At 36.4% G+C, this 25,958-nt stretch overlaps 1 pseudogene; it reads right to left on the bottom strand.

Moving 5' to 3' along the window:
- Positions 1–1,194: 1,194 nt before the first annotated feature.
- Positions 1,195–20,273, bottom strand: LOC126586602 (transcription factor ABORTED MICROSPORES-like; annotated as a pseudogene).
- Between the last annotated feature and the right edge of the window lie 5,685 nt (positions 20,274–25,958).

The raw sequence follows: 25,958 nt of genomic DNA, 5'->3' as shown, positions 1-25,958 counted from the left end.
TTATCGGTTTCAGAATAGATCACGAACTGATCACCGTATAATCAGAACCAACCATCAATTACACTGATTTGTTCCATACATCTCAGTTCATGATTTCAATAGCGACAATAAATTTGCATAAATTTAACCAAATATAATCATCTTAAGAATGGCTTCTTTCATTATACAGACCATTAAGATGCCTTATTTACAGAAATTAAATCATATGCTAAGAATGACTTTTTTCATGTTCATCAAAAATCATTATACAGACCATTATACAAGATTTATGATATTCATATTGCTAATCCGAGTTTTGAAGATCACATACCGTTTAAAAAGACAAACATCAACACCCAGCAGCTGAAACATTTAAAACAGATGTTGAACACTTAATAACATGATTTGAATTTCCTCATATTGCTTTATGAATGAGTCGGGATTAAAGGAACAAGATAAACTCTTCTTTCCCCTAACCCAGAAAACCCCAAAAAAAAAAAATTTAATAGATTTCGAATACCGACAGTCATAACATTCTAACCTTATTTTACCAAAACGCACCGTTTTAGGAAAAATTGTTGTGAAACCTAGAACCGGTTTCGGAACCAGATGACCGTAATTATCTGAATTATTGACTTTGCTTGATTGAATTTAAGAACTCAAACCTATGGCTCTGATACCACATGTAAGATTTATATAGCCAAGATCAAGATTTAAGCGACAGTAAACACAACCAAGAAAGCACAAAGTCTTTTCATATGAACTACTGCATTCACACTAACCTGATGAACCTCCGTTGGAAAACGCCATGGATGCAGCAGTCCAAACTCTGTATGTTGCAACTCTTCTCCTCTCTGGCAGAACTCTTAATGCTCTAACTAAGAATATGGCTTAGTTCTTGATTGAGCGTATGTTTGTGAGAGCAGAGATTACAGCATATATATATATATATATATACATATACCTCTCCTAATCCAATGAGGATTTCCTATTACAATCCGCTTAGGAAACAACTCATGTTTCCTAATCTATATCAGTTCATCTCCATGATAGATTCCTCTATCAACAAGAACTCACATTCATCTTCCTATAAGGCTTTCTTATACTAATCGGTCCAAATAGCTAATGCCAGTTCACCGAATACTCATGTTCATATTCTTACATATTCTACATCAGAATGCTCAAAAACATAATTAATTAGTAGATTATGCTTAACTAAGTATAAAGATGTTGTAGGTGGTATGAAGAAGCATGGTAATCGTGGAGATGGTGTTGTTGGTAATGATCGTGTTGAAAATGATCCAATGGACTGACGTTCCCTAATGCTTTAGCCATCATCTCTGTCCACCCTTTGGATGATGGATTCCTTGTTATCTCTAGCAGAGAGTCCCTCACATGATCAACTTGAACTACTGCAGTGTCTTTTTTCTGCGTAATTAACCAAACATATAATTAAAATTTAATATTAGTGAGTAAAAATAAAATAATTAACATTCCCAAGTCCCAACTAATTTAAGTGCTTTTCACGAATAAGCCCCCAAAATTCTTGTTTTATAAAACACTGAAAGCGCCGGTTTGAATAAAAAAAGAAGAAAAGAATAAAAGAAAAAAACTCATTGATCCAACTATTATTAGACCTGACTATATATTGTTGTATCTGACACTTACTGTTGATAAATGAGGGATTTTGTCTTTTATAGTATGATTCTTGAATGTTACTTATCCCTAACATTAACATTAACAGTTGTGAGGAGGTACATAATTAAGTAACAATTAGGAGATAATTGGTTACCTACCTCTACTTTGAAGACGTTAGAGACAAGGCTTCTGAAGCTAGTAAATGCATTGGTCACTTCCAAGCCTAAAGAATCCAATGCATCCATCAATCTAACAAACCTTCCTGGCTTGTGCTCAAAGAACACAGTCACAAAGAATTCATTTCCATCCAACTGAATCACCCCTACCTGTGGCTGCAATCATATTATTTCATTATGTTTATCTAACATGTCAAGTTTTAAAAGATATAATAAAAGTTTATACCTCCATCTCTTGTCCCCTGTCATTAGTAATATCCGAGTCTTGGTTTTGTTTAGAGATGTTGCCAATGTCTCCTGTTCCCACATGAAACCGATTTGGAAGTTCATAAGTTCCTTGTTTATTTACAATGGTATTTCCGTTTTGACTCAGAGTTTCTGGCTGCAAATTGGTGTGGTTTCCACAGATATTATTGGCATTCCTTTTCTTCCATCTTCCATCATTTGAAAGCTGCTCAAGCTCATCTTGGAGTTCTTTTTCTTACCTCTGTAACTCCTTCATGAAGTCAATCGCGTCCCCCAAGGATGGAAGCCTTGTCCATCTGTGAATCAAATGAGTAGGCATTACATTCTGCTAAAGTTGTCCCATTTTTTACGTCACATTAACCAACCACATGATGTGATTACATACTTGTCACACGAGTTACTACGATCAAGTGTTAGTTAACATATCAACCATCACATAAGCAAATGTACAGTCATCTAGTACAATTGGAAAAAAAAAAATAATAATAAGGCCATGATCATCACCTTAGAAATGTTGGGAACCAAAGAGCGAAGGCAATCATAGAGTCTTTCGTTAAGTTTCTTCCTTCTCTTCCTCTCCGCCACAAGGTTTTTGGATTGAGGCTTTTTTCCTGTTCTCCTCCTATAATTTGTGCCACCGTCATCATCAAATTGATCAGTACAATCAGAAGCTGAATGATTTGCAGTTCTTCCACCCTTGTGTTTAATTGAGTCTTGATCATCAACAACCTGCTGCTCCATGTTTTCTATTCCCTCATTAACTCGAATATTATTATGCAATTTGTGTGCATCACTATCAGCTCGAAGCCCCACCTCTCCCAAAGACTCATGTGAACCTTGATCAAAATTATAGACAGTATCATTGTTACTATTTTGGAGGAAATTCATTGGGAAAGTGCTGCATAGGCGGATTTGGTCAACTGCGATATCGCATGGCAAATTCGAAATGTGATCCAATGCCATTGCAGGAAAAACAGGTTGTTGCTGGAAACTATGAATGTTGTTCAGATGATCATTTCCTTCATTTTCATCTACCAGAAATGCCTTTGGTCTTATGTCACTGCTCATGTTGTTTATATCAACAGTGAAGCTTGTTTTTGTGCTTGCATTAAGCAGGATGTCTTGCTCATGTGAAATGTTGCATTGGACAGTGATAAAATCAATCACTTGTTGGTCTTCAGAGACCTGTGAAAGTGAAGAAAAAAAAAAAGCGTATTAATGAATACTTATAAATTGTAATGTGTGAATTTGTTAGTTGCTGGCAAAAACTATTGTGACCCTTACATACCCCATCCCCCACAAAACTTTTGTAGGACACAATGTTTCAAGTGGTTGGTTCATATCATGTACACAAGAAATTCTAGCATGCAAACGTTTGTATACAGCACCTTTGTATGTGGATCTAACTCAGGCTCACATTTTGTGTGAGAGGTGACACCTACGGACACGCATATGCAAGAATTTCCCCACATAAAAGTCTAAAATAACAAATTAAAAGGAAGGTTTAGAAGTGAAGCATCATACATATCATACATCTTTAGAGGCAAACATCTCAATCAACCCTCCACTACTTGGAACCAAAACCCTAGTCTCATCTCTTTCCTGCAAAATGTAAGTGATGAGGAGAGTTACATAGGGACCTATTATTGGCACTCCAAAAATTCAATTGTGCACTCCTTATTAGACTATTTTTCTTACTAAATATAGAAATTTTGGAGTGCACTATTAGATTTTTGGAGTGTCAATAACAATTCCCTACATATATGCTCGATAAAGAGGGGATTTTTTTTCTTATAAATATCTAAAAGAATTGGACGCCGACTATACCATAGCCTCTTCGGGCCTCGAAAAAGTGGATAACTGTAGCTTGCCACCCGTTGTTCCCCTTTTTTAAAAAGAAGAAGAAAAAAAATCTATATTAGTAGAGTTCAACCAAATGAGCTGCTTGAAATTAATGCCTATGCACAAATCCTTGCAAACACAACTTAGTACTAATTATAATTGATTGAATGATTAAAAAAAATACAAAAATTAAGGCTAAATAATATTTATAGTTACCCAGAGTCTAAGAGCATCTTCAATAGAAGTCTTTATTTAGGGACTCCTGCCAACAACTTTGAGTATTCATTTAAGGACTTAAAAGGGAATCTTTTTGTCTCTAAAGGAGTATTGCTTCCAATGGGAGAGTCCTTATAGTAAAATCCCTAAATTTGAGGTTTTTACAATTTTATGTGATAATTTGATTAGGTGCACATTTTTGTTTATGTTCTCGTAAAATATTTTTGTGAACATTTTAACCAAAAGAGTTCAAATTATGACACTAATTTTTTTTCTTCACAAAAACGTAACTAGAATGAGTGAATTGAGTACGAGTGAACTGAGTATAGGAGATGAAGTTGTGGTAAGTTTTGGTTAGATAATTTGGTATTTATAGGAATGATGAGAGAACAAAATGAAAGAGTAATCCAAATTGAAAATATTAATTTTTTTCCTTTTTAAAAAGGGGGACAACTGGTGGCAAACCACGGTTATCCACCCATTCCGGGGGCAGGGAAGACTCATAGAGGCATTTCAGCCTCCCTCTGGCCACAAGTTTGGCTTTCACACCAACAATGGGTTTCGAACCCAAGACTTCCAGTTTTTAATTTGAAGGAAACCTCGCAATCCTCCATTTACTACTGGTGTGACGGCCCGTCCCTAATTTTCCTATGTAAATTCTCCCTGAGTATGCGAATTGACTATATTGCCCTCAGAGCAACTCCAGCGGGGGAGGTTGCTTGGGGGCCAGGCCTTCAAACAGGACCAAATTGTTGGGGGGATAGGGTCCAGCGTTGGGTAGCCCGAGTGACAGACGAGGCCTAAGGAATAGGGTCGGCGTCGATTGCCAGCCCGAGAGCCCGAGGGCTGCGTCAGGCGCATGTGTTTCACGCACGCGTAGGCGAGCATCTTCCGACAAAAAAAATAGGGTTGGGGCCTGTGGCGCCTGTTTTGAAATGTTACCGATGGGGAAGCCATGTCCGTTTGATTGCAACGACCTTATTTTATAGACCGTTGGATTTCCAACGGTAAAAAACATTTAAAAATCTCATTTAATTTCATTTGTTTGATCTAAGATCAATGGTCCACGTTATTAGGCTTTGTAAATTAAAAAAAAAAAAAAAAAAACAGTTTAAAATTCTGAAATGTTACCGTTGTGCCATGTGGCACAATCTGGAGTGTTGGAATTCAATTTTTTTTAAATCCAACGGCAGAGATTAATTAGGTGAATAAAGTTTTTTTTTTAAATGTAAAAAATTCTTTAAAATCCGAAAAAAAGTTATGAAAAATTATTAAAAAATTTGATTTTACTTTTCTATAAATACCTTCTCATTATCTTCTACCTTACACCACAATTTCATATTTTCTCAACTACTTTCAACCACATTCCTGTCTTTCTCTGAAAGTTTGAATCCAATTTTTTTCCAACAAAATGACTACTCAAGCAGGTACGAATTTGACGCTTCTTGAAGATGTTGCATTGTGTACTAGCTGGGTTCAAGTTACTCATGATTCACTTATGGGTAATGAGATGCAGTTGCGAGAAATGTGAAGTCTTATTCATACCAATTATCTTGAGAAAATGGATGGGCAAAGAACTAAAGAATCGATGTCCAGTCGTTGGAAATTACTTAGCCAAGGGTTTAGTACGTGGAGAGACGCCTTGGCACAAGCTAGTGGTAATCTTCAAAGTGAGGAAAATTTAGCATATCAGATAACAATATATTATTTATTTGTTTGTATTATTTAATTGTTAGCTACTTTCATTATAATTATTTGTTTGTATTATTTATTTGTTACATACTTTCATTATAATTATTTGTTTGTATTATTTATTTGTTACCTACTTTCATTATAATTATTTGTTTGTATTATTTATTTGTTACCTATTCTCATTATAATTATTTATTCTCCCGCATTGTGTAGGAACTTCAAGCACAAGCTTGGTATGGTGCCAAAACCAAAACCAAAAGCAAAAACAAAACATTCACCCGGTTTGAATGTTGGAATATTGTCAAAGATTGTCCTAAATTCAGAGTTGTGCCTGTCGGTCCAGAAGTTTTCATGAACAGCACCCATCTACACTTTACACCTGATCATGCCTCGCATGATCATGGTGAAGATGATGCAGAAGAAGTGCCTGAAACGCCCCCCGTTGCACAAGCGTCGGGGTCGATCTGTTTTCCAATTAGGCCTCAAGGTAAGAAGGCTTCAAAGAGAAAAAGGTAATGCTTCCAAGAATGATTATGCAAAGTATATGGAAGACCTTGCCCACCAAGGTGAATTGACTTTGCCCCAGGAAAAATTTGAGGCTGATAAGGCTAAAGAGGATGCAAAGCTGCAGCTTTTGAGAAAAAATTTGAAGCTGATGAGAGAGAAAGAGAACTACTTCGGCAAGAAAGAGAACATAGAAGAAAGAATGGTTGAACAAGATTGTAACATTATGAAGGAGCCTTTAGAAGGGAAGTCTCCAAACTCTACATATTTTTGGAAGTCGGAGAAAGCGGACGTGATGCGAAGGAGGCATGCAAGAGAAGCGAGAGTAAGAGGAGATGGTCCTAGCACGACAAGAGAAGATCATCCTAGCATGACAAGAGAAGATCATCCTAGCACGAAAAATTGGTTAGGTGATGACTATCCATTCACGAACCCATAATTTTCCAATCAATTCGGGTTGTAATTTCTTATTCATTGAATAGAGTCCTTTATGTTGTTTCCAATTTATTGAATTTAGTACTTTATTCAAAACACATTTAAACACATCAAATAAAATAACATCAACACACCAAAAAAATACACCAAATAAAAACAAACACCAAATAAAATTACATCAACATACCAAAATTACATTTCAACTCACTAAATGAACTAAAAACACACCACATAAAATAAAATAAACACACCAAATAAAAACAAACACTAATGAACTTAAGTATCTTCGGCACCCCTCAATTCTCACTGGTGCTCTATCAAGTCAATTTGGTGAGCATTGTGCATATATGGCCTTTGAAGTGCGGTATATCGTTGAATGACCCTATCATTGTAACGTCCATCCCTTTGTAATGGCTCGTGTTGCACGGGTTCTTCGGTGGCATCATGAGCACAATATATTTGTGTTCTGAAATTGTTCATCGTGTCTGGTTCATATTCATCAACGACATCATAATCGTACTCCTAATCATAATCATGTTGTGAAGAATGATGCACGTCATCATGATGGATCGAAGCGACTTTACATCAAACATTCTGGCAGCACCCCTAACAATAGCCCAACGAGCTTGGAGTATACCAAAACAACGCTCCACATCTTTCCTGCATCCTTTTTGGCAGCTTGCAAAGTATTTTTCCTTTGCACTTCGTGGACGTAGCACTGTTTTGACAAACGATTCCCACCTTGGGTAAATGTCGTCTGCTAGGTACTATGGCCCGTCGTATTTAAGTTTGTTGACCCATTATGTGACTTTTGGTGCTTTTCCTTGCAGGACTTCGTTGAACATTGGGGATTAGGCAAGGACATTGAGATCATTTTGAGCTCCCGGAACCCCAAAAAAGGCATGTCAAATCCATGTATCAAAAGATGCCACCGCCTTCAATATGATACTTTTTTATCCTTTTCTGTCCCCATAAGCGCCTTGCCATGCACTTGGACAGTTTTTCTAAGTCCAGTGCATACAATCAATGCTTCCAATCATCCCTGGAACTCTGCGGTGTAGGTCTTTCCAAGTCCATATGAGTAGGTCTCCGGAGGTATTCTGCGGTGCAGATAGATTCAATTACCGAGCAAAACCTCATCAGGGACTCAAGAATGGTTGATTTTTCCATCCTCGTTATCTCACCCACTTGGTCTGCAGCTGCTCCATATGCAAGCATCCTAAGAGACCCATAGCACCCAAAAGCATCCGGCTTTTGCACAAAGTAAGAATAATGGCTGCAAACATTCCTTCTGATTGGTTAAACAATTCTTCCTCTTCTTGATCGATTTCCCACATCATCTTTGAAGAAGAAGTAGAAGACATTGTAAGAAGGATGCAGAAACTATGAATAATGATAGAGATTTTGGTGAAGAAGGAAGCAGAAACTATGAATAATGATAGGGATTTTGGTGAAGAAGGAAGCAGAAACTATGAATAATGATAGAGATCTTGAGAAAATTGGTGTGAGATTTCTGACGATGGATGGTGGATTATATGGAGGATTAAGAAAGGATTAGGTTGTAGATAATGCCACGTGGCATGCCGTCATTCGCTAAAAATCTGGTGGAAATCTAGCCTCAAAGATTGTAATCGGATTATGACACGTGGCACGACGTGATTGGTTAAAAATCTTATATGAAATCCATCACCAATAATTGTCTTTTCAGATAATGACACGTGGCGTAACGACAACGATTAAAAATCTGATCGGAAATCCATCACTAATAATTGTCTTTGCTGATAATGACACGTGGCGCAACGAGAACGATTAAAAATCTTATCTGAAATTACAATAAAATTATTTTCAATTATTTTATAAATAAAAAAATACAAATATTTTATTGCTATTGGCTTTTTGGATAATGACATGTGGCGCAATGAGAACAATTAAAAATCTTATCCGAAATTACAAATAAAATTATTATGTATTATTTTATAAATAAAACAATAATAATATTTTATTGTCAATTGCCAAGGCTATTCAGTGCAGGGGTTGAGATGCAAAAAGCAATTGCCACGGCAATTACTATTCATTAAGGGCAGTTACTGTTCACTGGCGGATTAAATAGTGAATAGCCTGGGGGGAAGGCTCCTACATTGGAGTTGCTCTTAGAGGCAAGTAAGGTGGACGTGTTTATTCCTCTTAATTTATTTCCTCGTTTCCGAAATTAATCAGTATACATTGTTACGAGGGTACGTGAATTTTATTTTTGGTGTGGAAACACTATTATGGATATATTTCGATTTCCTTTTACTATAGGAAATCTGAAAACCCTATCCCTAGTTCTATTTTCTACCCATACCCGTGCACTTTCCCCCATTATTTCAACCCATCCTTTTTCTTCCAAGCACTTCACACTCACCAATCACATCCTCTCCTACACTCTAGCATCCAATAAAAAAAAAAGATTCTTTATCTTCCTTCTCTCTGTCTTTCCCGCATACTTCCTCTTCTCTGCAACCCAGTGAACGAGTCCCACAGATCGAACCTAAAGACACCCTCATTGTACTCTTATCTTCACGAACTCAACCATGTTCTTAAAACCCAGTTTGGACGAGTTTTGACTCGTTAACTAGGAAGGTCTAAACTCGGGCTAATTGAGTTCGACATGTTTTCGAGTGAGTTGGGACATTTTGAAGCTTAGGTAGACTTCTACACAACCCCACAAAGCTCTTACAAAACTTTGGTGAAGAAACAACGTCCAAACAACCCAGTTTCAAAAAGTCACAGTTTGGCCGGAGCTTTCGAGGCAATTTCCGGCCAAACCATGGATAGTTGGCCGGCATGCAAGGTATCAATTTCTTCGTCTCACTGAGTACTACAACTTTCCTTTTTGTTTCACCCAATTTCATTCAGTATTGAAGAAGTTATACTCATTTGAATCTTACCCAGTTTCCGGCGATCTTCGCGGCTTTCGAGGTGATTTCCGCCAAACCATGGCTAGTTAGACGTCGTACGACATACCATTCTCTTTGTCTCTTCAAGAACTACAAATTTTGTTTTTGAATCACTTAATTTCGTTGAGCATTGACAAAGTTATTAACGTTTAAAGGTTGTTAAGTTTTATGGCCGAATCCAGCCTTCCCTTCCGTTTAGCTCCGGCAAGTAGCAACCCAAACCCAGGCCTTTCGGGCCGTTCCTGCCAAGCCCAAAACCCTGGGCAGCCCAACCTAACCCTTTATTATTATTTTTTATTATTATTTGGTTAATTAAAGGCCTTTGGGCCATTTCCTTTTAGGGCTTTAAGCTCATACATTTTAAACCCTAAACCCTTTTAATTTAGGCCTTTAGGCCTAGAACCCTTAAGTCCAACTTATTAAACTAACCTAACCTAATAACCCTTAATCCATATGAAATATTCCGTTAGGGAATATCCCATCCGTCTGAAAATATTCCGTCCTTCAAGGAATATTCATCATGTTGACTTTTATTGACATTTCAGAATATAAGTGGGACTCTTCTTAGGGTAATTCGACATCCGGAATCCGTTTTTTACGTCCGTTTTCCCAAATTCAATTGTTATAATATAGTTTTATTAATTGTACCTTTATGTGCTTAGGGGCAATTATTAGTGGCGTTTCCATCTTCGCTAGGTTGCGTGGCTCGTCAGCGGCAAAGTATTTGTGAGTGGACAGTTTATTTTATACCTATACATATTGATAGTTTCCCTAAATGCGTAGTTACTTCACTTTTACGCTTATATTGCCAAGTATTCGATATTGTGATATGAAATGTGATAAATGCTGCTATATGGTTGAAATATTACTGTCATGACATTCATACATATTGTACATGCTCATCTTGCTGCACCCCGGTGTTAGTACTCCGCCCAGGGCCAGGGCCATTCCTTCACGTTTATGTTCACATCCGCACCATTCACTCGCATTGGATCTAAGTTAGGTCCAGTCCTGTCGGGTAGATTGCATTAGGCAATCCAACTTGTACATGACCGTGCTTCTACACCAGTCTTCGTGTGATCGTAGTACTAGAGTGCCTTGATTACACCCAATCATGTCGGGTAGAATTGCCTTAGGTAGTTCCGACTCATGTGCTAGCTTAGATGATGAGCAAACTACTTATAATTGATTATCACATAATTATATTACTTTGGCATTTGATATATCATAACTTGGCATATTTCTGGATATATTGTTGTTATATTTAATTACATACTTACGTAGTATGTTTTAAGGAAACTATACTTGTTTTACAGCGAGAGGTTAGTATATTAAAAAATAAAGGTTTTCATATAAGCATTGTTTTGCTGACCCACTCAACTTTGTTTTTCGCCCCTCCAGGTTTAGTAGTTGTGTTTACGTATACGAGGATTCTGGCAAATCTCAAGAGATGGTTACCTTCAGTGGTATAACTCTCATCCTATTTACTATACTTACTTATGCTCTGACATCACGTGTGAAAAGGGTTCAGTCCCGCTCACCTGCGCACTCTTTTGATTAAGCACTTTTAGGTTTAATTTATTCACTTTTTCCACATCACTACACTTTATGGCTTCGTCACGTTCCAGGTATCAACCAGCACAACTCGATTCGGAGTCTAAGTAGACATTACGGGTCGGGGTGTGTCAGTTTGGTATCAGAGCTTAAGTCTGGGTAGTATTGCGTTCATCACACACGTGATGTAAGCATTCTTGGTTTTCAAACCTCTTTGAGCACGAAAAACTTGTTAACTTTTACTCAAGTTTTGGGCACTTTAGACGACTTATCGTCATTTTAGAGAATCATTTTGGAAATCGCCGCTAGACTTTAAACGACGAATCTTCCTATCAAGGAAGTTTTATTTTGGGAGAAACCAGTTGCTAACCCCGCAGCCGGGCTAATGCATTAAGAGTTAAGTATCACCCGGGATTTACTAATTATTTTTACCAACCCTTCAAATTAGGAAACCAGAAATGGTTTTGTTTCTTTGGTAGCACCTATTAGTTTACCCTCTCTTAGAATCTTGACGAAGTAGCAAATTCTAGAAATATTTGAAGCAGCAACCTAATGCTAATGTGGTAGCATCTAGCGGAAGATCATCTGAAGGACAATTACTTTTGGTCTCTGTTAACACGAATATCTTCAAACGTACTAGTGTTCATACTGGATCTTCAGGTGGAAGATCAACTTTCGATAATGTCATTTTCGAAGTAGATCTTTAGCAAAGTATGTTCCAGCCCTGAAACTTTCTAACCATAATCAGCCTACGGTGACGCTGCTAATTAACGATGTTGTCTGATATCCAGAAACCATGACTAGTATTCGGTCGTATGATTTCTAACATCGGATGCGGGTACTAGTGTTTAGGAGTTATACCTTTAAGCCAGAATGCCAGTTCATAGTTTCAGGGTAACGAACAATGTTAAAATACCCTAAGCGCGTTAATTAGCGGCACGATTGATAAACTGATTTACAGAGACTACTTGAGCCGAAGAACTAAATCGTGGAAATTTAGGAGTGGAACGAGTTTTGAGGAGTTTACAAAGACCTTGTAGTACGTGGCGTAGAGAAAAGAAGCAGTATTGTTCAATTCAAGGACGTATACTTTTGGCGTCATTTCTCAATTTGCTTCAGAGCTGTCACTAATTAGTGAAGTAAGGTACACCTCGATCTATTCTCTATTTTGCACAGTTTTCCTTGCATCTTTTTGAACCCTTAAGAGAAGACGGCACGTAACTTTTATGGAGGGCCCTTGTCGCCTAACCAACCAAATACCTTATCTAAGGAACCTCAGACCTATCCACAAGGTGAAAGGTCAAACCCTAGAGTCGTACCAAGACTTCAACGACTCAATCGATTGACAACTAAAACCGTTAGTCCTACTTTGAGTTGTTATTATCTCCAATTAACTTTTGGAAACCGAGAACTCTTTCATAGCTTGACGAAATTCGGAGTAGTCTTATCAACGACTCTCTCCCCAATTGCAGTATCAAAAAATTAATTGTTTGGGAACACCGACACTCAGCCTTATACCAATCTCTCGAGTAATCATTATAAGCTGGTACTTTTTTGGGAGACGTGATCTTGGTAAACAACAATCCTTCCTTTTTTCAAAAAGGGTTTAGTGGAAGAAGGTTGAAATTCTTACAAGGTATTGCAAAACTATGATATCTTGATCTTGTTAATTTATCGACAAATTGTTGGCAATCTTTTAGGCTACCGTGTCTCTCCTCACTTACGACCGAGGAAAGTTAATTTAGGTTGGGTTATTGCGAATGATTAAAGTTTTTGACAACTAAAGTGTTGTCTCATCTTACCCTTATTTTACACCATTTGTTGACTCTAATCATTTCGAGATCTAGTGTGACGTGTTCATTGGATGTTTCGACCGGGCAGAAGCAATATGACAGAGTGTTGCTTTTATTTTCCAATGGTTAGAACCATTCGAAACGAACCATCTTATTCATGACCTAAAGTCAACAGTCATCATCTTTATTCGAAAGATGGATGACACTTCTTTGTGGAGAAATGTGTTCAAATCTTCACTAACGTCATAAATTTCTCGAGTACACTTTCGCTGGGAAAGAGCTAAATTTTTTACAGCGATGAATGGAAGAACCAAACCAACGTCTACGATTGCATTATCATGTACTACCCCGATTCTGCAAGCATATTGCTGCTACAACAACAAAAAACATATCTACCATTGAACGCCTCTAGCTTGTCTTATCACATTCTAGTCGAGATTCACAAACGATTCACAAACTACGATTTGATGATACTCACAAGTGATTGAGAATCGTTCGGGAAATTGTAATCACTTCCTATGTCTGAATAGAAATAGGAAAATATCGCCATACTCCCCTAGTACGAGTTTCCAGTACATGTGGAGATTATGGTGATGTACGGTAATTATTGATTGACTTAGCAAGTCAATTCGCTTTTTTTTTTCGTTGGTCCAAAAGGATAACTTTTTCACCTCTTGGTGCCGAAAGGTGTTCTAGTCAACCTTGGTACGTTTCTGCACTACTGCACTTAGTATTGCCTTAAAGTGGATGCGCTGTCTAAAAGAATCGTTGATAGTGGAAGTGCAGTCGTAACCATTAATTACTCAATCACCCAGCAAATGCTCAGTTGAACAAATCTCTAGCGTGGTGATTAAATATCTCAGAAACTACCGTTGTAGTTAATGTTATGCATTCGATCCAGTTTTCTCATACCCTAAACTTGATAGACTTGCTTTGATCTTCAAATTCTCGAGTATTCTTCTAGCCTTCTTGACGTAGTTACTTTTCGCTAAGTTCGAGAGAACTTCTCTATAAAATTGCTTACTAAGGCATTGTAGACTACGTTGGTCTGATTACGTGGCAGGTACGTCACTGTGGTACCTCATCAAGATGCGTGTTTTACTTTTGAATTTTTGGGAAGCCTTCTTGAAGACCTTGTGTAGTAAGTTTTGTCACCGACTACATTTCTTCTTCAAACTAACGGCTAGTCTGAACGATTTAACCGGACCTACATGGCATGTTGTGTTTATCTGCTCTTTAGTGGTAGCATGATTGTATTAGACACTTATTTCTGTTAGAACTGCTTGTAACTACAGTTAAAAATTTTTGTCTTGGTTGCGTCACTGTGAAATGTATTTTGGAGATTCTTTGCTTAGCCCTTGTTGATAGAGGAGTTTTATGAACAAGTGTTCAATTGTGAGAGTTCACAATATAGAATTGTTTTATTGTTGTTGTTACCCAAGGGGGGGTAGTGCGTGAGCACGGTAGAGACTTGACTAGACGTTGTTTTACTTGCTTATCATGACAACAATGAGTTGTCGATATCACGGGCTGCAGACCGTAATATCAAGGACTTATTGGTTGGATTCGTTAAGCAAGTAAGTATGTAGATTCGTTTACGTTAGTGCTTACCTAGTACTTATGTGTTTGTTGTAGTTTGCTTATTTATTACTTGGGCTCGACCCAAGGATATTATGTACTTACCTTCGGAGTACGCGATGCACCGGAGCGTAGTAAAGGAAATTTTATGTCCAGTTTTAAAATTAGTACAACTACTTCAACCGTATGTTGTTATATATATGTATTTTCGACGGGATGATAGTACATATAAATATTTTCGACGTTTTGTTTTACGAAAACTATTATAGTATAGTATTGTATTGATGAAGAAAAAGAGTACGAGTTGGAGGCATGAAAAAGGAGTAATGCACTCTGAATCGCGACGGAGCAGCATTTTCCCTTTTGATGTAACCGCTCTAACTTAATTTCTTCGTTACGTACATATATTTTATTCTTCCTATCTTTGAGTTTTGTGTAATAACTGATTTTAAATTTCGGGGACGAAATTTTTATAAGGGGGTAGATTGTGACAATCCGTCCCTAATTTTCCTATGTAAATTCTCCCCGAGTATGCGAATTGACTATATTGCCCTTAGAGGCAAGTAAGGTGGACGTGTTTATTCCTCTTAATTTATTTCCTCGTTTCCGTAATTAATATGTACACATTGTTACGAGGGTACGTGAATTTTATTTTTGGTGTGGAAACACTATTATGGATATATTTCGATTTCCTTTTACTATAGGAAATCTAAAAACCCTATCCCTAGTTCTATTTTCTACCCATACCAGTGCACTTTCCCCCATTATTTCAACCCATCCTTTTTCTTCCTATCACTTCACACTCACCAATCACATCCTCTCCTACACTCTAGCATCCAATCAAAAAAAAAAGATTCTCTCTCTTCCTTCTCTCTCTTTCCTGCACACTCCCTCTTCTCTGCAACCCAGTGAACGAGTCCCAAACCCCACAAATCGAACCTAAAAACACCCCCATTGTACTCCTATCATATTCACGAACTTAACCATATTCTTAAAACCCAGTTTGGACGAGTTTTGACTCATTAACTCGGAAGGTCCGAACTCGGGCTAACTGAGTTCAACGTGTTTTCAAGTGAGTTAGGACATTTTGAAGCTTGGGTAGACTTTTACACAACCCCACGAAGCTCCTACAACACTTTGGTGAAGAAACGACGTCGAAACAACCCAGTTTCAAAAAGTCATAGTTTGGCCGGAGATTTCAAGGCAATTTTCGGCCAAACCAGGGTGATTTAGAAGGCATACGATGTTGAAATTTCTTCATCTCGCTGAGTACTACAACTTTCCATTTTGTTTCACCCAATTTCGTTGAGTATTGAAGAAGTTATACTCATTTGAATCTTACCCACTTTCCGGCGACCTCTGCAGCTTTCAAGGAGATTTCCAGCCAAACAACGGTGAGTTAGATATCGTACGAGGTACCATTCTCTTAGTCTCTTCGAGAACTACAACTTTTGTTTTTCAATCACTCAATTTCGTTGAGTATTGACAAAGTTATTAACGTTTAAAGGTTTTTCAGTTTTATGGCGGAATCAGGCCTTCTCCGTTTAGCTCTAGGGAGCAGCAACCCAAACCCAGGCCCTTCGGGCCGTTCCTGTAAAGCCCAAAACCCTGGGCAGCCCAACCTAACCCTTTATTATTTTTTTTATTATTATTTGGTTAATTAAAGGCTTTTGGGCCATTTCCTTTTAGGGTTTTAAGCTCATGCATTTTAAACCCTAAACACTTTTAGTTTAGGCCTTTAGGCCTAGAACCCTTAAGTCCAACCTATTAAACTAACCTAACCTAATAACCCTTAACCCAGAAGAAATATTCCGTTAGGGAATATCCCATCCATCTGAAAATATTCCGTATTTCAGGGAATATTCATCCTGTTGACTTTTGTTGACTTTTTGAAAATTTAAGCAGGACCCTTCTTAGGGTAATTCGATGTCCTGAATCTGTTTTTGACGTCCGTTTTCCCAAATTCAATTGTTATAATATAGTTTTATTAATTGTATCTTTATGTGCTTAGGGGCAATTATTAGTGGCGTTTCCATCTTCGCTAGGTTGCGTGGCTCGTCAGCGGCGAAGTATCTGTGAGTGAGTAGTTTATTTTATACCTATACATATTGATAGTTTCCCTAAATGTGTAGTTACTTCACTTTTACGCTTATATTGCCAAGTATTCGATATTGTGATATGAAATGTGATAAATGCTACTATATGGTTGAGATATTATTGTCATGACATTCATACATATTGTACATGCTCGTCTTGCTGCACCCCGGTGTTAGTACTCCGCCCAGGGCCAGGGCTAGTCCTTCACGTGTATGTTCACATCCGCACCATTCGCTCGCCTTAGATCCAAGTTAAGTGCTAGTCTTGTCGGGTAGATTGCATTAGGCAATCCGACTTGTACGTGACCGTGCTTCTGCACCAGTCTTCGCGTGATCGTAGTACTAGAGTGCCTTGATTACACCCAATCCTTTCGGGTAGAATTGCCTTAGGCAGTTCCGACTCGTATGCTAGCTTAAATGATGAACAAACTACTTATAATTGATTATCACATGATTATATTACTTTGGCATTTGATATATCATGACTTGGCATATTTCTGGTTATATTGTTTTTATATTTGATTACATACTTACGTAGTATGTTTTAAGGAAACTATACTTGTTTTACGGCGAGGGGTTAGTATATTCAAAAATAAAGGTTTTCGTATAAGCATTGTTTTACTGACCCACTCAACTTTGTTTTTCGCCTCTCCAGGTTTAGTAGCTATGTTTACGCATACATAAGGATTTTGGCAAATCTCAGGAGATGGTTACCTTCAATGGTATAACCCTCATCCTATTTACTATATTGTCTTATGCTCTAACATCACGTGTGAAAAGGGTTCAATCCCGCTCACCCGTGCACTCTTTTGATTAGGCACTTTTAGGTTTAATTTATTTACTTTTTCCACATCACCACACTTTATGGCTTCATCATCTTCCAGGTGTCGGCCAGCACAACTCGATTCGGAGTCCAAGTAGACATTCCAGGTCGGGGTGTGTCAACTGGGCCACCAGCTCATGGTGAAAATATTAATATTTCAACAGATACATTATGAAAAGAGAAACCAAAAGAATTTGAAAACCAACATGAGAGAGTAATCTAAATTGAAACGGTTATTTAATTAGAATCGTTGATCTTTCAATGGTAAAAAGAATTGAAAAGCAAGAATCATTATGGACCCTCTATTTTAAACAGTTGAAAAGACAAAAAAAAGAAAAAAAGACAAGGTCATGTGATTGAGACCCACGCCTGTTTTTCCACTTAAATTGTCCTATTAGGTCCCCCATTTCAGTCCCTGTAGTGTCCCTATAATGTGGGTACATACACTAAGTATCCGGCGAGTCCCTACACTTTAGGGACTCACTTTTCGATCCATTGGAAATTCATTTTATCCCTATATTTGTTTTATACTCATTTTATACGGTAGTTGTCCCGAACTCCACTAAAGATATTCTAAGCACATGAAAGAAGGAAGCTGGGCAAGAAGATCACAAGAATTGGTTCTTGAGTGCTGCATTATATCCCTGCATGGAACAGCATAAACTGGAAAAAGAAGCTCTTGTCTTCCATTTGTCTGAGTGTTTCCATTAGTCCCAGAACAACAACAATCCATCCACTCAATAAACCTAAATTAAAATATATAAAAATTCTGTAAATTTGTCACACAAAGAAGAGATAGAGAGATTAATATTAACTTAATTACAATTAGCAACAGATAATTGAAGGAGTTTCTAACATAAGTCCCCAAAAAAGATTGAAATTTTAAAAAAATGGTGTTAGAATATATATTGATTTTAATTCTTTGAAGTGTAGTTTAATTAAAATTTATATTCTATTTTTTTATTTAATATCTACACATTAAAATTTTGATTTTAGTTCTTTTAATTATAAAGAAATCTAAATGAGAAAACATTAAAAGAAATTAATGACATAGAAATATGTAAATACATCAATGTACAAAAATGACTGTATCGAAAGGTATTAAATTGACTTTCTTATACCGAAATGTTTGTGCCTTAATATATTATAATGAACCTAAATGTATGTACTAAATGTTAGTACCGAAATGTATTACATTAAATTAATAAATCTAAATGTCAATATCGAAATGTATGTACCAAAATATATTTGGATTACGAAATAACAAAAAAATAAAAGTAACCGAGATGCGAGGGAAAAACTTTTGTTTAAAAGAAGCCCATTCAAGAACAAGAAAATTACATCACGATTGAGATTGTATCTCGATGAAACAATACATTAATGAAAAGTTAGTTAGATAAATTTAGTAATTTTTTTTTTATAGATAAACAAAACAGGCCAAAACCCATCTTTTTTTTTAAATGAAAGCGTTAAGATTTAGTAAACTCATTAAGTTCAATATTTAGGATGGTCGTATCAATCATATAAAAAAATTTCGTATAGAAATTGTACCGTACTTCAAAATATTTCCTAAATTTTTTAATATATATATATTATATCTTGATCGATAAAAAAAATTAATATACCTAAATGTCAGTATCGATAAATAATATACAGAAATATATTGAACAAATTAATGTAACTATAAATGAAGAACACAAATTGTATTAGAATATATTTTATAAAAGAAATTAGTTTACATAAATGTCTGCAACAAAATTTATTTTAATGAATGAAATGAAAATTAAGAGTAAATGTAATTCATACATTAAAATTAAGAAGAAAAGGAGAAATAAAACATCAAATATAATTAATAAATTAGGTGATTAAATATAGTGGTGGTGCCAGTATGGGGTCATTGGTTGTCATTGACCCCAACAACTTAAAAAACTTCAAATCTAGATCTTCTTTGTGAGGATTATGGAGATTCGTGAATCGTATTCGTTTATCGTACATCATGCGGTCCGAAATTATTTTAAATTTCTTGAACACAAACAATACCTGACGAAAAATGACCGTACGATGTACGATAAACGGACATGATTTACAGATCCTTGGGATCCTCTTTGTGAGGATCCGAAGAGGATCCCATTGGAAAATTTTCATTTATATTTGTTTATGTATTGTATTTGACCCCTATAAACAACTACAACAAACTACATTACAACCTCATCCTTCTACTTCTTCTATTTTCTCCTATCATGTTTGTCTTTATTTTTCTCTCTTCTTGTGTGTAACTCTATTGTGTGCATCATGTACTCGATGAAATATTTTCGTTGAAAAGCCTTGGCGGTTTTTAACATAACTTCACAATATCCTACATTCACTCTTGACTAGCCTCTACAAATAATAGTAGTTGTCAGCATATATTGGCATAAAGTTTCGACACATGTTGACTGAAATTACCATGTGCCTACTAGGTGCTCGACAAAATGGTCCAATGAAGCTTTTTTTTGTTGATACTATGACCTCATTATTTGAAAATCTTAGCTATGCAACTGATTAAATGTACCAAGAGATAAAAATTAGATTTTAATTTTACACAAAAAAAAAATTCTTCTTTTTCAAAGATTAAAATGAAGTTTTCTAAATACCTAAAGTAATTCCTCTCTTAATTAACCCTTGGTCTTCACTCAGTTTCCATAGAACACAATAATCCCAGCCTTTCAAACCCACAAGGGGTCTAAGCCTATCAATCAGATTTTGCATAATGATTTTCATGCCACCTGCAAAATAATATGATTTTGTGAAAAGAAAATTATCGAAGCATGAATTAATTCCAAATTGTTCCAATAGAGAATTAAGTTTGCAGAATCAACTAAAATTTGTCATAAATTGGGAATTCTTCAGAATGCCCCAGGTTTTTTTTTATTTTTTCCCTTACAACACGTTTAGTCCACTAACAAGGACCCAACAAACAGAATAACAATGCAAACCCTTCTTACCTGTCAGGTGATGATGAGTATTTCTTGCTTTCCAAGACTCTCGCGGCTCTGTTTTCAATGGGAAAAGTAAGAAAATTACCAGAAGAAATAAAGAAGAATAAATTGAGGTCAGACAGTACAGCACCCGTAAAGGGATCGTCGGATTCATTCTTCCTAATTTATTAAGTTCAGGGATTCGAATCATTGAAATTTGATTCAATGGCTACAAACAGATATTTACTTTAAAAATTATAATAACTTTAACCGTTTGATCAAATTACAATGATTCGGATCCTCAAATTTGGTGAATTAGGAGGAAGTGATCTGGAGATAATTCATTTCCTACAGCACCCACCTCAGTATCCCAGAAAGAAACCAAACCCAGCAAGCTGAGAAGAAATGAAGTTGTCAATATTCTATTTTTGTGCAAAAACAGTTGAACCTTCCCCATCTCTCAAATGTTCTTTTTACATATACTAGTAGATGAGCACACATTCTCTGTGTGTGAACAATTTCATTTTAGTTTTTGTTATTGATTAAGGAGTGTGATTAGTTTTTAAATTTTTAAAAAGAGTATGGAATAATGATGATGAGACAATTTCTCTTAATAAGTGCATATTTTTTCTTAATTTTACATAATTACTGTTTTGTCATAGGAAGAATAGCTATATGATTGTCATTTTCTCAAAAAATGAGGGTAAAATAGGAAAAATAAGGATATGATTGTCATTTTTTCAAAAGGTACAAAATTAAAGCCTCTTCAACCGTCCAACTCCTCCCACATTCTTCTCAAGCGCAACCGTTTCAATTTATTCAAACTATCCAAAAAAATCATGATTTCACTTACCTATATGAAAAAATGATGGTGGGACAATTTCTCTTAATAAGTGCATATTTTTTATCTTATGTAAATATTATGTATCAAAAGTGAGGGTAAAATAGAAAAAATAGAGATATAATTGTCATTTTCTCAAAATATACAAAATTACTATTTTGCCCTCATCATGTAAATATTGTATCAAAAGTGAGGGCAAAATAGGAAAAAAAGGGGCAGAAGGTTCAAAAGATACAAAATTACTATTTGACCCTCCTAATGTAAACATTGTGTATCAAAAGTGAAGGCAAAATAGGGAAAAAAAGGGGCAAAAAGTTGACAAGGAGGGTTTTCTTAATAGTAGTATAGATGTTTAGGGCTTGGCACCTTGGTTTGGTGAACTGCAGCCCATGCATGAAGGAGAGAAATTTGTTTTTATTTCCTTGTTCCCAATCAAGAAAATGAGACATTTTAATTCAACATTGCATCGACCACATTTCTTAATCGCATAAACTAAACTGTATCATGATACTAGTGGGCTTATTTTAGTAACCATCGGTACCAGTGACGGATTCAGGATTCTAACTTCAGGTGGTCCTAATCAATGGACATTAGCAAGGACAGAGCCAATGAAGGCTCACTGGGGGCATATGCCCCCACTCAAGTGATTCATTTGTTAAGTTGCAAACTACAATTATATAATACACACACATTATTTTTGAAGAAAATATATGTACCTAGTATCCAACATACTTTCATACTACGTATACTCCATATCAAATATTATATGAGCAAACGTGCTATTGTTCTGTCATTCAAACCGAAAAACCTCACTCTTGCGTAATTATGTATTCATATTTTTCTTATCACTTTGCCACTTTTCACTACTACACTGAAATTTTTGTAACATTGGAATTGTGATACATTATCATTTGAAATCATCCCTATTTTCATATTGGTTATAAGTTATACTATAATAAGGTTTTTTTAATTGATTTTCGGGTTGCCCCTACTAAAAGAAATTTCTAGCTCTGTCTCTGGACATTAGGCACTAGTCCAGAGATGGGCCGGGGCCTCCTATGTGCGTAGATGGAGTCTAGGCAAAGACATAGATGGGTTAGGTGGATTTAAGTAAACTTACCACATATTATACAAGTAAGTGCTTATTTACACTTACAAAAATATATATTTGTATTGAGAATTTGAGGTTTATTATTCAATATATAACATAAAAAATATTAGAATTTTTGCTTTAGTATTTTAATGAATTTGATGGTAAGAGATGAAAGTGATAGGGACTACGAGTTCATAGTACATTACGAAATACTTTTCAGAAGTCGTATGAATTTATAGAGCACTTTTAAAAGTAAAAGTGTCAAACATATGGTATAAAATATTTGTTGAGTGATGCACCATCCGTTTGCTAATTAAAATGCTAGGGTTGCACAACTTGATGGGACAACAATTAAAAAAAAATGAGTGTTGGTCACTTGCGAAATGGAGAGAAAATTCTTTCTTCTTCATTGTAACCAAGGTCCAAGAACAGCAAAGCCATGGTAGTCTTTTGTTTTCCACTACACGCTCACACCGTTGGGTGGTCTTTAGAGGTTCTCACAGGCGCTTCTTCGAAAGTTCGGATGGTCCCGGGACCATCCAGGTCCAAGTGTGGATCCGCCCTTGATCGGTACTAAGACATATATACGCATCAATTGCCTCATAATATGGTAAATCATCTGTATCTTTAAAAAAATTAATGTGACTAATATCATAGTCGCTTGAGAATATGCATAAATGAATTTATTGAAAATTCAAGCATCTTTTGGAAAAGGGTAAATTACATTTTACCCCCTTCAGGTTTGGGGTCGATTGCAACCTCATACAACATCTTTAAAACATTTCAATTTCATACATTTACTTATCATTTTATTTCAATTTCATATATCTGTTAGAAAATATGTTAAGTAAACCGTTAAGTGATGATATGGTAAATATGTGATCCACATTTGTGCTGACATGGCTACCAAGTTTGTGCCACGTGACAATATTTTTTTCTATGCTTTAAAAAATAAAAATTTAATCAAAATATTAAATACTAATATAATTAATTAAAGAAAAATTAAAAAAAAAATTCCTAAAACCCATGTCTTTCCCAACCCTAGCTGCATTCGCCTAAATTCCACTTCGCCGCCATCCCTAATAACCCCATCTCCTTCTATACTCCATCCCCATCTTCTCATATTCTCCATCCCCATCTTCTATGTGCTTGTATGCCACAAGAATCTTCCATCGTCGCCTCCATCCCTATCTAGTAGTCTGTCTCCGACAAGTCCATCAACGGAAACATCACCGGCTCTGCCGTCCTCGATGCCACAGTCTTTGCCAACTACGCATCATTTCCCATCTCTTCTCCTGCCTTATCAGCTTTTTCCGTCGCAGACGATGCTGCCGCGGTAGCTTCGGCAGCCTCTTGCGCTGTTATAGCTTTCTAACATCAATCATCATCTTTGGCGAGTCTATCGCGACCTCATCGATCGTGAACTGCACAGAGCTTTAGCGCAGGAACATCAAGGCACGGGGTTTGTCCATATCCACCTTGTCGGATGAAATCGAGGCGTTAGGGCTGAAATGGGTGGTGCCTTGTCGCCAAATTAGCCTCTCGATCTATTGAGTCATGTCGAGATCGAACTCAAAGTGACATTATCGACCAAGCTAAGACACGAGTTGGGAGATCTCGGGTTATGGTGGTGGTAATTGGAAGCTGTTAGAGTAAAAGAAAGTATTATTAGATATTGCCGTGTGTCACAATTGTATTGGTGACTCTAGAAGTTAGTTATGTGTGGTTGTATTTATAAAAGGAAAATAATGTAATAGTTGAGACATATATGAATATACATAGTTTCTCTCACTACTTTCTCTCTTCGAATTCTCTCTTGCTTTCTTTGTCTTTCACCATAGCTAAATCTCAGAGTTATCATGGTATCATGGTATCATCGCCTGCCAAGGTTAACACCATTGGTTAACGATTCTTGTGCTTCAGCTTGTCTTCGTTGTTCAGGTGACGGTTTGGTTATTTCTTCCCAGCCGTGCATTATTCTGGTGATCATCGGTGGAATTTCTAAAACCATAGATTTTTTTTTTGGGATTTCTTGCACTAGTCGATGGAATTTCTCTTTGTCGATCGACCTTTTCTTCGTCATTGCTTTGATTTGTTCATTGCTGCTTGGATCTGTGGCTGGATACACATTTGATCATCCTCGTCGCTGCAATTGAGGTGTTTTCTTTCGATTTCACTGCTTGATTCATTTCATTGGTGGTTCTTGATATTTTTGTGCCTACCAATTCATTGATTCTTGGCAATTGTTACTCATTGATTCTTGGTTTCTATTGAATCACTGGGTTTCTTGGATTTCTTGGAGCTTACTTACAGTCGAAGTAAGATTATGTGTTTTTTGGACTTACTGATTTACTGTGAAACTATTGCTTTCGGTTGATTAGTCACGGTTACTATTGCACAATTAGCACTTACACAATCTCCAATTTCTTTGCTTATACCAAGTGTTGGAAACACTGTTACTGTGAAGTTGGATGATTCAAACTATGCTACTTGGAATTTTCAAATAGAATTGTTGCTAGAAGGGAATGGAATTATGGGGTTTATTGATGGATCTATTCCTTGTTCTTCGAAATATGATGTCTCAGATTCTGATGGTGAATCGGTTGTTAATAACTCTCCATTGACTGATGCTTATAAAGTTTAGAAAATACATGATAAAGCTCTTATGACTTTGATTACTACAACACTGTCCACTGCTGCATTGTCATGTGTAATTGGTTGTCAAAGTTCACGTGAAATGTGGAATAATCTTAAAGAGCGATTTGCTAATATGACCCGTACTAGTATTGTCCAAATGAAGATTGATCTACAAAACATCAAGAAATGGCCAGAATCCATTGATCTTTATTTGCAGAGAATTAAAGATTGTAGGGATCAATTAGCTACTGCTGGTGTTATGATTTCAGATGAGGATATTGTCATTATAGCTCTGAAAGGCTTACCTACAGAATATAATACTATTAAGTTTGTAATTCGAGGGAGAGAAAATCTGGTTTAACCGAGAAAGCTTTGGTCTCCGTTAAAGGCATAAGAGTCTACTCTGGAGGAAGTCCTCAAGTCACCACCTTTAATGGCAGCTATGCTTGCAAATACTTCTAGTTCAGTTTATGACACTGGTGACTCGTCCAATCCTAAGCCTCAAACTGGCAACTTTGATTTTTGCTCATATGTTCTTTCTATTTCATAGATGCCCTAATTTAAGTAACTACCATTTTCTCCTACCAATGGTCATGTTGCATTTGTCTCTCAAACTGGCTCTGGAACTTATAACAACTTTAGGGGGAATAACAACATATTTAAGGGTAAAGGAAAGAAGTTTAATGCTGGTTTTCATCAACCTTATGGATATCAAGGTTCCGCACAACCTAGTTTTCAACATCAATCTCAGTTTCAGAATCCTGAATCTTAGATAGTTTCAGACCAATCATTTCAACCCTTCCTCATCTGTTAAATATGTGATAAAAATGACATGTAGCTTTAAACTGTTTCCAGAATGGCTGTCAAATATGTCACAGAAAAGACCATACTCTTGTAACCTATATTGACAGAATCAATT

The sequence above is a fragment of the Malus sylvestris genome, chromosome 10 (genome assembly GCF_916048215.2).
Source record: "Malus sylvestris chromosome 10, drMalSylv7.2, whole genome shotgun sequence".
NCBI classification, from domain to species: domain Eukaryota; kingdom Viridiplantae; phylum Streptophyta; class Magnoliopsida; order Rosales; family Rosaceae; genus Malus; species Malus sylvestris.
The sequence above is the reverse complement of the archived record's forward strand: the minus strand, read 5'-3'. Positions and strand labels throughout refer to the sequence as shown.